General features: G+C 35.9%; 1 protein-coding gene across 1 annotated transcript in view; it reads left to right on the forward strand.

Moving 5' to 3' along the window:
• The window catches only part of mbo (Nuclear pore complex protein Nup88), a 98,792-nt gene that overhangs the window by 77,567 nt on the left and 6,983 nt on the right, over positions 1 to 14,242 (forward strand). The window lies entirely within an intron of this gene.

A 14,242-nucleotide genomic window follows, 5' to 3' on the forward strand; every position in this document is an offset into this window, starting at 1 on the left:
TGCTATCTTTTCATTGAAATTAACAAATAAATGTCTGTGTTTATTTAAATGTATTAACTATAAATTCGACTGTATCGTCATCAGACAAATGTAAATTTTTATAGCCCATAGTATGTCGTTGGTTTTCTATTATTTATTAGTATGACAACACTTAAGATCAATCAGCGTAGTTTCACACGACATCTGTAATGCTTACACACTGAACAATTTATTGTATTAATCAAATTAATCTTAAATCCATTAGATTGTGTTCATGTAAGTCGCAAGATAGCCTGATAACTACCTAAGTCTAATTTGAAGTAAGTACAGTACATTTATGTAAAACACTGACTTTACTGATCATTTACAAACTAGTTATTAAAATACTGCTAGATATCTCCCAAATTTATACTGACTGTACCAAAAGGTAACTCACTGATCGTTTGCTGACTAGTTAGTGCAAGAGTGCAGCTGCCTCTGTTCCCAATAAATTAAAAGACACTGTGTTCGTGCCTAGTATAAAAGCATCCAATCACTTTCCGTCGTCAGAAGGCTATGTCAGGGATTATATAGGGTGTTGTCACAACGTAGAACTTTCTAAACGTTCGAGAATGCAAGGAAAAGCTTGCTGTATAACTTCAAAACACCGTACTATGTAACCATTGAATATATCTACTTTATATATGTATAAGTTTTACAAGAAATTCATCTAGGTTGGAAAAGATTATATGCTCAAACGCCAAATATTTTCTTAAGTCTAGCTAGACAAGCTGACTAGGTGTGTTCTTGTCTGCAAAAAGTCTATTATAGTCCAGCATATTCATTATTTCTATAGTAAATAACAAACTTCATGGTCTGCAAAATTTCCGGAGAAATAAATCAAATTACAATTTACAATTTATTTTCTTGAAACAAACTGCAGCAAAAAAGTCCTTGGAGCACCCACATATTGTATAGAACTGTCGAATGATCGCAAGACATTTTTCCTTCGCACTGGCCAGTGGTGCCGGGCTTCGTAAATTAAAATGTGAATAATTAACACCGACCTGCCCCCTATCCGCCCCCTACCTCACCCCCTACATCGCCCCCACCCCCTTACAGTCACACGCCACCCAGATGTATTAGTTTTAAGCTCTCCGTTCGTATGAACGCGATTTAGGGTGAATTCAAAAAGGCAGATAGTTGACCCCTTTTGGTATTAAAATTGCTTGGACATTTCCAACCCCTAGGAGGGAAGAGTTCTTACGTGGTCGGGGTGGATGTAAGCGATTGTCGTCTTTATTGTTTTTATGATCGTTATCTGGTTTTTTGTTTAGATAATGTTGTATGGTATGTCGTGTCTAATTAATCATTGCTTTTGAATACTTGATGGGAATTAAAATTCAATGTTTTGAACTCGGAAGTTAAACTTTGGAAAAATTGATTACGATAATCAATGACTGGAACCACCGTTAACATGGAAGTTTTCTTGTAAAAAGATGGACTATAATCTTTTTTCTTCTTTTTTAAATATATTTAGGGTTTTAATCTGAGTTATAGTCTCGTTAAATAATATAACGACAGTCATTACAATCCATCAGCCATTCATAGACCTCTTAGAGCAAAAACAGATAAACCCTAATATTGTCCAAACTGGGAATCAAACAATAACCAATGGAAGAAAGCAAAAATAAACCATGCTTTTCAATCTTGAGAATGTAAAATATTAGCAAGTTATAAAAAATGAAGTGAATAAAACAGCCGTGGTAGTGGGCGATACTCCCACGATTTCTCGTTTGGTTGCAATATTTCAGTACAAATGTTACGCTACTGGCTATAACTTACTCATGCTTTTTACTACATAAAATGTTCATTGAATTATATATACACTCAGCGGCAGAAAAAGTGGCCCAAAGTGAAACTACGATAAAACTTTTTATCATAACAATACATGGTTATTATTTTGGCTATAACTATTAGTTAAACAGTTTATACACAAGTTTAGTTATAATTTACACTAAATAGTCGTAATTTTTTATCAAAAATGGGAAAAATTAAAAAATACAGGTTTTTTCGTAATCGTTTATTAAAAGTTTTCGCAAAAATCTAATTCTGCACCAAAGAAAAAATCAAGTTTATACCGCGTGTTAACTTCTCTAGCATTTATGGTGACCTGCATGCGTTCTGGCATGCTTTGGAGGATGTTTTAATTACTTCTTGAAGAATTTTATCCCACACTCTGACTAGAGCGGATCTTAGCTCACCAAGTGATTCTGGTGGGTTGGGCAGTGCACGTACACTGTTTTTTAGCATGTGTCAGACATGTTCTACGGGGCTGATGTCTGGGCTGCGAGCGGGCTAAGCCAGTTTTTGAATCCCGATATCAGCAAGGTACGACTCCACAACGCGGGCGCTACGAGCGCGCGCATTAAACTGCATTAGAGTTAATCCTCCCGACCAATGAAATCCATAAGTGGTACAACATGGTCTTGGAGGATTTCTTCAATGTACTCGGCTGCTGTTAGGCTCTGATCTACGATGACAAGCTCCGTACGTGCCTCCAAACATACACCTCCCCACACCATAACAGACCCACCTTTGTAACTGACCGTCTGACGTGTTGTGTTGGGAAGAAACCGTTCTTAGTGGCGTTTGTACACTCTCTCACGACCATTTGGTGCTCTTAATGCTATTCAGCACTCATAGGTAAACAAGAACTTGCTCCATTGGTCGATGGACCAATTCACATGTTTACGAGCAAATCGTAATCGCGCAACTTGATGGTGTCTCTCGAGTTCTGGTACTCGGGCTGGTCTTCCTGCCCGTAAATTACGTTCTCTTATCCTTTGCCTTATCTTCCGTTCACTAAGAATGACTCCGCGTTCCGCTTGAAGCCTCTAGTGAATCTCAAACGCTGTCGGAAAGCTGTTTCTCAGCACCTCGAGGTTAACAAATCGGTCATCTCTTGCGGATGTACATCGTGTTCGTCCACTTCCTGGTCGCCGCGTGTAGAGAACAGTCTCACGATACCTCCTAATCGCAGACCTTAAAGTGGTACGCGATACATTGAAAAATGCAGCCACCTCTCAATGGTAATGGCCCTGATCGGACAACAAGACCACCTAAGCCACTTGTTCAGCAGTAAGTGGCATCTTCAAATCTTTTCTAAAATCTAAATAGACCAGTCATCAATAAAAATCATAAAAAAAATCGTTTCCGGGCAGCAATATTTCAAAATACAGAATTCAACTGACCTCTCGAATCATCACCGAATTCAGTTCTAACACACATTGTTAGAAAAAGTCATCCGTCACTTAAATTAATCTCAAATTAAACACTTTATAACACTAAACAGATCACTTCGCAAATACTTACAACAATATCTTTCATATATTACTTAATTTGTTTACAAATTCAGGATAAGCGCTTGGGCCACTTTTTCTGCCGCTGAGTGTATAACTAGAATATGGATCTACTTAGTTCAATTTGGTAGTAATTTTGTTTTGATTGTTTATGTAAAAATCTGGTCCGATTCTGTATGGAATTTTGAAAATAAATCTCAATTTGATTAAGAAAGTGATTACTAGAGTCATAATAATGGCAGTTTCAACTCGGAAGCCATAAGTTACTATTATAATAACACCGATATTCGAAAATACTGTCATATAGATACCTGCTTAGAAAATTATAGATTGGATTTTTCTTATTTTTACACCGTCGTTGAACTGTACTCCTAAAAAATTATAAACCTTTCACGGATAAAGAATGGGATTTTTTTCAAAAAGACTTGCGAATATTCAGGCCTCTGAAATGTTACCTTTAAAATACACAAAATAATATAACATAACGATCAACCAATCAAATTCAAAAAACAAACGTTACATCATCATACGCAATAAGCTATAAAACACGGCAGCCAATCAGAGCGCATAACTAATTCAATTAACGGACGCGGCCGAACCGCGGCGGAAACGCGCGAAGTGTTCGCTGATCGTTAATATTGATCAGTATTATCCCGGATCGACGATTTACGTGGAACACCGGACTCCCACATCGCTATACATTTAATTATTAAAAGGTTTACCGAGAGTTGTTTTTGCTGGATGTGACGTGAATTATATCCAAGTATTTTATCGTACAAGTTTAAAACATGAATCTTCTATTTAAATTAAAAATAAACGTAAGGTAACTCATTAATGTCCCACTGCTGGGCAAGGGTCTCCTCCCGGAATAAGAGGGGTTAGACCATGTGTCTACCACACTGGCTAAGTGCGGATTAAGGACTTGGCATACCTTTAAGTACTGTTCTGAAAACTCAAGCATTCAAGGTTGCATTTTAATACAGTAATCTTCGAAAAGTCGTTGATATTTTGCCTGGGGTTCGAACCCGGAACCACTTGTAGGAGACGCTTGCTTAAACGACTCGTCATCACAGCTCTTCTCTCTCTCTGCTTTACATGAGAAATATTATATTGATGTGTTGTATTTTTTTAGCAATTTTGTTCGCTCTCTGTCTAATTTATTAACATGGGAAAATCGTAGTCGAATACGGGATTAATGCAAACACGCATTTTACCTTAAAATGCCTAACGTTTCGGTGCAGGTTGCATAGGATATACATTAAACATGCAATGCGACAGTTAAAAAGTTATGATGGGAAAATCATTTCCTAGGCCTAGACTAGGAAATCTGTTCTGCATATTATTATTCCATATCGAAACTTACTTTAACTCTAAAATAAATAATTTCATAACCTAAGAAACTTATAAATCTTGTTGTCTTTTAAATCAATATCTCACAAACACATAAAATACAGTGCCGTATCTATAATCACTACATCTTGTTACGTTCGCCTCGCGAAAAATGTTGTTGTTTCCGTGAGAAGGTGAAAAGTCGGGGTTTGGCGAATGGCGAAAGCCATTTTCGCCCCAAATATTTTATTGTGATCATTCCTTTCGCTGTGTTTATTATTTACACGTGGACTACTTACTCTGAATGTGTTTACCTACTTGTATTGTACATCAATAACTAGGAAATGTTATAAGAAAAAATATAAAATAATATAAGCTTGTTATAGTATAAAATATATTCGAAAAATAGGCAATACCTACTTGTGATGTAAAAAATTCGGAGTAGTATTTTATGTTGACCGTATTTTAGTATCTGTGACGAGAAAATACGCAATTAAGCCATTTTTAAGTATTTAAAGCAATTCTAAGCTTTTTGTATCTTCTGTAGATGATTACTCTCTACCTATTGTCCAAAAACACTCTATACTTTTTGTAATTTTAAGGATAGCTAGCATTGATTTACACAATCCTTTCGGCACTCCTATAAGGTAAAACAGTATTCGGAATGGATCACTGTCTCAATAATGTTACGTGTGGGATTAGAACCTATTATAGATCTTCCTTTAGTAAACCATACGCATTGGCCAGCAACCACCGCTTAATAATACCCTCCAAAACTCCTCTCATAGAACAAAAAACATAAATATTTTAATTAAAAAATCAGTTATAAATAACAGTCGGCATCATCTCATACATATTTCATACAAAATAACTTCACGTTATAATCCGAGCATTAGACATGTATAAATAATAGAAACAAACGGGATTCGAACCCGCATGCATATTAAACGTCACGCGCAAAAATAGAATAAATTAATAATTCTATTTTTCTATTCAAACCTTCCCCTATTTATTAGTTAGGGGTACTATGGTAACTCGATGTGTTCTCTCTTATAAAAGCATCTAGTAGTAATTTCTCACAAACGATTTTAAGTTTTTCACATTATCAAATTTACAGCCATTTTTTTTAACCGACCTCAAAAAAGGAGGAGGTTCTTTCATCAAAAGTAACAGCCAAAGTATAGTGGTAAAGTAAAAATGACAGTCAAATTTGTTTCTTCACGAATTTACTGCTAGTTCTATGAAGTAACATATTTACCTTTGCTACACAAATGTCAAGTAAAAGTCAATGGATTTAGCAGCTACTATAGATGTATGAAGACACTGGCCGTTAGTGTTGAAAAGCACATGCCTATGCTGTGATCTGTTTAAGAACATAGCGAGTTTCTTACTAGAACGTATTGGTTCTTATTTAAAACTTTAAGTTACCTGATTTCTAGCATTTTTTAAGTCATATTAATATTTCTTTAATATGTAGTACAATTAGATTATTTTCGAAAATATAAAGTTTATTGTTAAGTTTATTATCATATTGTCGTTTTCGGTTATTTATATTTTCAAAAGTTAAAAGTGTGTTTAAATGGACGGTCTATCACCGAGAGAAGAAAGCTTCCTTGAGGAACGAAAGAAACTCTTGATAAATAGTCGATTTTGGCGCTTTTCTGATCTTAAAATGTAATAAAAACTGAAGCAGTTTACATTTTCACACAACACGAGTAAATATTTAATCCCATACAAAAAAACATGGGCCGAATTTAATATTTCCCATAAATTTTCCGTACATCACGTATAAATTTGAACAATAATAAATTAATATGTTGCGGGACAAATGGTAGGTGTCCACAACTCATCTATAAAGTGTCGTTAGGCCGGCCGCACACGTATAAAATTGCCGCCGTATATTATATTCGGTTTGTTTAATTAAAACGAGCACGGGAATTGAACCCACGACCCCGTTGTACGACACGATTTTTTATCACATATGTAAATATATCGTAAATTGTACTCAGTTTTATTGACCTGTGCCTTATTGGGTTCGCAAATAAATGTATTATTTTTTCATACTTTTTTTATATTTTAATTGTGAATGTATCAATTCCTGCTTTGATGTTAACTTTTTAACAGCTTCTAGTATCTATCACTCGTTTTAAAAAATAGTGATCAACTCAGTAGCTGTTCTCACAAGGTTCTACCGGCCCTTCCCGAGTGAGTGGTAGATTCAGTAATTATAACGACTATCACAATTTTCAAAATCTGACCTAAGTGGGCTGGTTTGGTTTTTATTTATTCTGGATCAATAATTACTATGAATTAACGAATCTCATTGCCATTACTGATACTGAACATGACTTCATTTGTCATAAAAGCCTCATGATTTTTTCATTCGATAGGTTTTCGTACTTTCACAAATATTTCCAAAATGGCCCATTATTTTGAGTTGTTTAGGTAACACATGACCGAAAAATCATATCGCCAATCAATCTACAAATGAAAAACAATCGACGAAAATTGCACACGAAAATATTTTTTCATACATTTTCAATACAATTACGAATCAACGTTCATTAGCATATCAAACAGAATTCTTTTGTCCATCGCCACTCCATATATCGCCGGCGCATTTATTTATCGGCATTAGAATTCGGCCAATCGTGCGAGCACAGTGTTCAAATAATCGTAAATTCACCAACGGACAAAATATAATAAATTGCCGATGAGATCTGTGCGTACACTTCAACAAACATAACGTGGTACTCGAAAAAATCTAACGTAGACCTTACACAGATAGGAATAAAGGTCACAATAGTAGGTACAATAACTTAGCAACATGTAAAGTGATCGCCGATGAGTCTATATTTGCACTCTGAACCCTTTGTTGTCGGCTTTTTTCGGTTGTTTCCGAGTAAAGGCTGATAGAACACGTTTTTCAAATCATTAAACAGTGTGGCCGCGGCCGCGGTTACGGGGGAAAAAGGAGGTTTGCTACACAAAAAAAGGAATAGGAATAAAAATTGCGAAGCGTTGGTCCGTACGGCGAAGTGATCGTTGTTTCGCCGAGATAATAATGTACCGCGATTGGGACGTGTTGACTGTTGCGAAACTGATACAGCTTCGTCCGCTATTTTTCTTGTTTGGGACGTTCAAACATTTCGGTGTAAAAATTGATAAAGTTTATTCTTTTGTATCATATGAAGTATTTACTTTTAACTCATTTTTAAATTTTGACAAAGATAATAAACTTTAACCGTAACATATTTAACGGTCTTCTAAGCTTTTATTTTCTTGAAAAATTGCCTATTATATGAAGAATTTTATAATATTGTTCATTTCGGCCTGACCTACGACTACCAAATCCTCGATACACATATAACGATATAAACAGTTGTCATCTTAATAATAATAATTAATCAGCTATTCGAGCTTTTAATTGATTTACAAAAAAGAAAAGCAATATCTCTTACTTAAAAAATAAGCGCAAATACGTTACGAAGAACATTGAAAGTAAATCAAAGTATCAAAACCTCTCGATCCATCATTTTCCCAGCCAATACTTCACGTCACTTCGACACTCAACAGTGTCCGTGTTTTCCAACTAAACACACATCAACACACCTTCATACAAAATGTTCTGAAAGTCGAACACTGTGTCAAAATCAAGAGGTACCGTGTCGAAGAGGGTATGTTGGTCTTGTGATTGAAAACATTGTTGATTTCTTCAAACGAGTTGTTTGTCTCAACTCAGTAACAAAACTACATGGGTTTTCTGTTAGAAATTAGATCCCTGAGCGCGTTTTGGATGTGTTTAACGTATATGTGTTAAGTTTAGGACCTTACGTTATGAAGTCTTAATGATATTTAGAAATTTCCCGAAAACGTGGATATCGCCCCCATATCGAGAGCAAAGGCTTATGAATACAAATCTCGATTATATTATTGGAACTAAGTATAGATATCATATGTAAAAAATAAAACAATTTTATGCATTCTATGCAATCTGTCTTTCAGTTACTTTACGTTTTTAGTTGCTAGCTCGTAAAACAAAACTAAGCGACAATAAAGAAACCTTAACCGCACTTTAAAGCTTTTACAAAGTATCAATCATAAATATCCCCTTGTACGATGCATAGCAACTCGGATTACTTTCCTATCCATACCCGGCCATAACTCAGAAAACAATACATTAAACAAAACCCCAATTTTAAAAGCTCCCAACAAGAAGAACAATATCTTCCGTAACATAAAATTCGAAAAAAAAAGTTTAATGGAACCGAAATCCTGGCGTCCAATAAAACATAAAAATACCCCAATATATTTCACCCAAATTGATATCGTATAGATGATCCTATTATCTCGGTGATGTAACCATGGCTCGCTTATTTGCATATAGAAAAGCGATTCTTTTTCAAAAAAGTGCAATGGACTCGCGGCAAGATTTAATGGTGTGAAACTTTGGTCCGGCCGTCGTGGGACGGTACATGGTTTAAATTTATGTACGTTCACGATTTCCTAGCTACGGTTTTACAGTTTTTTCGCTGATGGTTACGTTTCAACAAACGTGACCAACTCATTGATTATACGGTTTTTGGTCAGCTCGTGAATATGTCGTGTTTCTTTCGGTTTTCAAGTTATGGAAATACGGTTTTTCAAATATGTTGCTAAATAAGATAAGTAGCATCAAAAATTCTTATGTCTTGTTGAAATAGGAGTATCCACAAATTAGGAAAAATATTTAATTGTTGGTCGGTTAATTTAAGAATTGTTGGTAGAGTTCTCCTTCCATAGGTTTTCTTCGAAGCTTCTGCAATAATGACAAAATTTTCTTATAGATATGTACTCATGCGCGAATTAAAAAGGATGTGTTACTTTCTACGTGAAGTTCAGTAGGATTTCGTATTTAACATATTTGAATGACTAGACATAGGGAAAAGGAATTAAAGGTCAATAAAACGCCTTTAAGTAATTAGAGTTTGTTATTTCGGATACAACAAAAGGCATATTTTGATCCATTAAAAACGCCGGCAAAAATTGTCTTCCCTATTCATAAAAATGGTAAGCTAATTGTACCCACAAAGGCGGATCATCGATCACGTACAAAACCGTCATCGTATTCAATAAGAATCTGCATCAAACGATAGCCACAATCAATCCTCATTTGCAGACGTCGAAAAAATCAGCCAAGGAGAAGGCACAGATGGCAAACCATTTTTAATAGTCGCCAAGAACGAACAGTCACCAACAGACAAATCTACCGTAATTAATGACTATGAGGGTACTTTTTTTTCACTCCGATACCAATAAAGGAGACATTACTGAAGGGACAAAACAAAACATTGCGCCCGGTGTCGAACGAAAGGAGAATTTATCATCTAGACGGCACCGGCAGTCGGCGCGCCCGCCAATGTCCATTTGGATAATGCCCAACGCGATTAAAAATATAAAAATACCCCCACCCGACCCCTGTGGGGAGTGGGGGGATTTGACGGAGGACATCGCGCTGAGGACACAAAAGGATTATAAATGAGAAGGAATTTTAGATAATATTTGTACGTTGGATGTGGATTGTAATGTCGGTAGAGATCGGCGGGAGCGGCGGTCGCACCCCACCCGAGGGGGATCCTTCCGCGATCCGCACCTAATGAGTGTTTGTATCAATTTGTTAGTATTGTATTTGAATATTTTTATACGTTCGTTACGATTTTAATCCCTTGTGGTCGTGGCAGACTGGATCAATGTTTTTTATTTTAATTCTCGTCCGTTTGATCGCCGGGTGCGTTTGTGTTGATTAAAGGCGTTGTTCGAGGTTTTGGGGACCCATGTCTCGACCGCACATTCTTTTTATGCTTTTTACTTGTATCCCGATAATGTGGACCCAAATAAAATTGAAAGGTATAATTATTGCTTGTTTTACTGTTCGTATTCGTATTCTGCGCACAGTACACAGTACAGACGGGTTCATTTTAAACGATGTTACATCAAGTAGGCTACTGTTAAAATGAATATAACATAATTTTCCGCTGTGCTATTAAAAAATTAATTAATCCTAATTACTCTGTGCGCCTTTAAAAATACAATTCGCGTGTAGGACCTCAGATAGTATAAAGGGTCAGATAAACATGGAAAAAATATAATTCGTATTCATAATTAATACATTTAAAAAATATATTTTCCAGGGCGTTTTTAGACTACGAAGGATGAATCCGAATGAGCGAGAAAAGAATAACACAGCAGTGAGCGAGCGACACGGCGTGTTTTCAATTCATTATCTCGAAAACAAAAATTTCATTAGCCCCGAGATTTCCTTTTTAAATTTAATTATTCATATTTAAATTAAACAAAATATAATAGAGGTCCGCCAGAGAAAAAAGCGGCTTTATCGTATCATATTTTATTAACCGAATTTATAATTCTACGCCGATTCGAGTAAATCCCCTACAGGGGGTGAGTTGGAGGAGCGGCGAGGCGGGGGGGACACACTCCCTGGGAAATATTTATGAATGCCAAGCAGAAAAATCCACAATAATATTTCAGGGTGGACGTCGGCCGCGGTCTTTACTTGCGAGCCCCTGATCTATTTAAAAAAAGGCCTGCCGGAAGGACAAAAGGGCTGCGGGGTGCTCGTAAAAAAAACTGGACACGTATAGAGGTTACCGGCCGTCCGGCCGCTTTGTCTGATTCTTATTTTTTACCGGATCGGATCCTTTTCGCCGTTTTTTATCGGTTTTTGTTCCGGAGACACTCCGGGCCGGGTCGGAACCCACGTTTGTTCTAATGTCGTCCCATTTGTAATTTTTACATTTCACTGTATGTGTATTTTTTAGTTGGCCGCCTAATGTTCGCCCTTTTCTTTGCTATGTAAAAATTGTGTGATTTATATTCTTGTAACTGACCACTGACAGTTTTCTTTGGTGGAGCGTTTTTATAATTTTGTTACTAAATTTTACTTATTATATGAAGGCTCTTTCTTGATACCAGCTAACTCAATTTTGTTCGTATATTACGTCATTCAACATCCCAATTTCTTTACAAAAATCTTAACCTCATCGACACATTCACCTATATCAAAGTATCAACCAATAAATTAAATATGCGTACAAAAAGAAACATGAATATTTGCGGACCTCATAGCACAATGACCCCTTTTCCTGCATTCATTGAGCGCAAAACGACCACTACGAAAATGTCAATCTTCACCCCTTTTACAAACCAGAGTCAATATATTCATTGCGTAGCTGCAAAATGCGGGTTGCACTTAAGTTTGCAATGAATTTTGTGCATTTTTGAGTAAATATATAGAAAGTATTTTTAGAAATGTTATTATAATATTGCTAGTCGTATCATCCCACTGCTTAGCAAAGGCATTCCCCTGATGTTTTATTTTCTATTTCGCATAATAGATACAATTGAACAGATGTCGATAACGTTAATAAGTTAATGTAAATTACTTTATTATAGAATCCCTAAATCTTACGCCATTGAAGTTGCGCTAACCAAGTAGTCACTTAACCTTCTTCGAAGCTGCAAAAACTGTAGCATAACATACTGACCACACAATACAATAAGAACTATACAGAACAATGACAAAGTAATCATTAAATCGAAATCAAACCAAACATGATCAATCAGGCAACTCGCGTAATTTAATCAATCAAACTCCCAAATTGAAACGTCCAAACAGAAAAACCAGAATCGTAATACCAGATTTCATCATCAAACATTACTGGAAATTCGCAGTATGAAACAATGAATACAAAGTTGGTCGCAATTAAAGGCCGGCCGCGATGTAAACTCGATCCGGCTGCAATGGGATTAACCGGGGAAATTGGACGTGCAGCATGCAGTGCCCCGGCGGTTTCCACAGATCTATTGATAGACATTATTTTAACACTAGGGAATATGTCGGCTTGTGTGAGTCTTTTGAATTGATAGTGCGTGTTATTTTTTGTGGATTATCGCTGTCATGTCCTGTTTGGTTACTTTATGCTCCAAGAATTTGTAGTGGTTGATAGTTTACATATTGGAAAAATTTACGTTCTTAAGTAGTAAGAAGAAAATCTAAATATTTATGTGGTATTACAGTTAAGTATTTGAGAATTTAATTTCGGTTCTAAAGAAACTAAGCAGTAGCGCTATCCCACTTAAAGTTAGAGTTTGACAACTAAGATAATATATTAGGTCGGGGAAAAAGTTTTTTCGCATTATAGTATGTATGAACTTGTAATAAAATCTCTGTGGCTTCAAGAATCACAAATAAGTACACGGTACATTAGGTTTCTTTCAGTGAGCTCGTGAGGTACCCAAATGTCGAGCTTTTTGTGTAAAGAAAAGATTTTGTTACAAGTTCATACATACTATAATGCGAAAAGAGTTTTTCCCCGACCTAATATATGCTTTCACAATCAAATTAGCTAAGTTGGCAACAGAAAAACCAAGATACGTTTTTTCTCACTAACAACAAAACGGAATCATTAAATAAACAGCCCTCAATAACGTCCGAGTAACCTCAAAAATGTCTTTCATAAATCAGACCACCGCAAAATGTACCTCATTTTTGTTCCCTACCTTCGGTTTGGAATCACTGCCGCCCATTTTAATATTAAACAAGCAAAAACCCGACAAGAAAGCGTTCTAAACGCACGATTAATCCAGACCGCACGTTTTTCCCGCGCAAAAAGAGGAAAAAACAAGATGGCGGGGTGATGTAATCAAATTATTAGGGCCATGTGGGTAGCTCGCGATCTTGGACTTCATACTTTTTATAGGTTAATCAGTGAAGGTGTTTGGTAAGGCAAGCTGTACTTTCCTATGTTCGATAAAATTGATTGTGTAGGAACAAAATCAAAATGATACTCTATGCAAATTTTGGATGACGATGGCCAGGTCGATCTATTTGTTTTAAACGTAAAATATTATCAATATTGGCATGCTAATAACTTAAGACAGAAAATCCTTTAAGTAGAGACTAAATATATTAATCGACTTGGTATTACATAGATTTGACATTTTATAGCAGAGAGACTGAGCTGCGAGACTTGGGGTTTTTTACAGGATGTTTTTGATGGCATCTTTTATGCAGTACTAGATACTTCAATAATTACAAATATGGGTATGTGTTATTAATAAGTCCCTCATAATAATGTTAGAATTATGATCAGAGGCCACCAAACGACTTGAACAATTTCTCTACATAATAATGAATGTTTTTTACATTAGACAACGCAGACTCCTCTGCATTTAATATACGTTATATTTACTTTCTAATATACCTACTTGTGTTTAAGTAGTTTGGCGATACCTATACCTACTTATCTATACTAATATTATAAAGCTGAAGAGTTTGTTTGTTTGTTTGTTTGAACGCGCTAATCTCAGGAAGTACTCGTCCGATTTGAAAAATTATTTGAGTGTTAGATAGCCCATTTATCCAGGAAGGCTATAGGCTATATATCATTACGCTACGACCAAAAGGAGCAGAGCAGCAGTAAAAAATGTTACAAAAACGGGGAAAATATGACCCATCCTGTGTGACGCAAGCGAAGTTGTGCAGGTCAGCTAGTTCTTAATAATATTACCTGTGTCCTCAAACTAAAGGAGTG

Source organism: Anticarsia gemmatalis, chromosome 20 (genome assembly GCF_050436995.1).
Source record: "Anticarsia gemmatalis isolate Benzon Research Colony breed Stoneville strain chromosome 20, ilAntGemm2 primary, whole genome shotgun sequence".
NCBI classification, from domain to species: Eukaryota; Metazoa; Arthropoda; class Insecta; order Lepidoptera; family Erebidae; genus Anticarsia; species Anticarsia gemmatalis.